Source organism: Choristoneura fumiferana, chromosome 18 (assembly GCF_025370935.1).
Source record: "Choristoneura fumiferana chromosome 18, NRCan_CFum_1, whole genome shotgun sequence".
In the NCBI taxonomy this organism is placed as follows: domain Eukaryota; kingdom Metazoa; phylum Arthropoda; class Insecta; order Lepidoptera; family Tortricidae; genus Choristoneura; species Choristoneura fumiferana.
The window spans coordinates 22,500,044-22,501,845 of record NC_133489.1 but is presented as its reverse complement, the minus strand read 5'-3'; positions in this window follow the sequence as shown (position 1 = coordinate 22,501,845).

Genomic DNA, 1,802 nt, shown 5'->3' with positions numbered 1-1,802 from the left:
TTTTTTTTATTTGACAGCAGGTTTTCTAGCGACAGTTCTTAGATATGTTTTCATCTAAATCGGTTTAGCCGTTTTTGAGATATTAAAACTTTGAAGTGACAAAGTCGGGGGTTTTCCAATTTTTTGTTGGTTAGATTATATTGTGATTATGAACAGACTACTAGTCAAAAAAGGTTGAAAAACCCCCAACTTTGTCAGATCAAAGTTCAATATCTCAAAACGGCTGAACCGATTTTGATGATACATGTTAAGAACCAATAAAATATATACCAATAAAAGAAACCGCATCTAAATCGGTCCACGCGTTTAAGAGCTACGGTGCCACAGACAGACACACAGACACACATAGCGATCAAATTTATAACACCCCTCTTTTTGCGTCGGGGGTTAAAAACACAATATACATCGGCATCATTATCATATTCTTAAAAGGCTGGCAACGGACCAATGACTCTCCTCGAGTAGTTGTACTAATCGCGGTGTGATCATTTCCATCAGATGACTCCCTGGTCGTTTGCCTCCCTTTATAATAAAAAAAAATACAATATTTAAAACTATTAGGTAGCAAAACAGCGTGACCCAGTTCAGTCACCAACCCTATAGTGCTCCCTGAGCATGGACTTAAAAGAGACAAGCACTAATATCTGACACAACAATGCGTGCACAGGGCAGAAGTACCGGTTTTGGCCAGTTGACATATATAAAAGTTATAGTATTAAAATAACATATTTAGTGAGTTCTAAAAGTTTATACTGAAACGAATAAATTTTTATTTATTTTTTTATTTTATTACTATAAATTTATTTGAAACGTATATTTAAACAATAAATGGCCATAAACGTACATTGGCCACAACTGGTACTTCTGCCCTACATTGTTAACTCTATTCTAGGCCGCGGAACGATATGTCAGCTCCGATGTGGAAGATTTTTTCAAAATGACAGTAAATTTTCAATATGGCGCCGCCTCTCCAAGGGTTAATGCAGGTGGCTGTACTTTGCACGCCTTTTAGTCTATCGGCAGGAAGTACCATAATCAAATAGCTTGGACTGTATATGAATGGATATACATACATTTTAGAATTTTTAGAATTTTCCATGGGTGTTTAATGGTGTCCCGAAATTGCAGAAAGCCACTGGTTTAATGGTAAACATACAATCACTTCGACCATGATTATGGTCTAGAGCCACAAAATGATTGTACGTACTGTGCTGTATCACTCTTAAAATACAGACGATAATCCAACCACTTCGCAACACCATCCAAAACGACACAACTGCGACACCTAACAATACAAACTCAACTGTACTTAAAGTAATAAAGTATTTTTTTTGTTTGAGATACATTGGGTGATGGCTGCAATGTTCTAGAACTCCGTAGGTTTCGTGTAATGTTCGTAGATTGTAAACAAACTCGATGCAACAGGTGGGGAGCGGAGGATGGCGGGCAGAGTGAGTTCGTGTAATTGACTGGCAATTTGTGACAGTAGTTTATTTTAAAAAGAGGGGCGTTGACAGCAGTGAAAATTGTTTTTGACTATCGCGGTCATTACTAATTGTATGATTTATTTAAATTCGGGTTCTGTTTCCGCGTACCTTCATCTTAGAGAAAGCTCGATATTTCAGCACCAGTTCAGTCTCGTCTTCGTGATCATGGCGCATGCACTGCGCCGAAATATCGAGCTTCTCTAAATTAAGGTACGCAGAACAAAGACCCTAATTTAAATCATAAAATAGTAAAATTATTCTTTCTAAGCAGATTTCGCGCAGAATAGATTTATTTTTGTTTAGGGCTATCTCCCT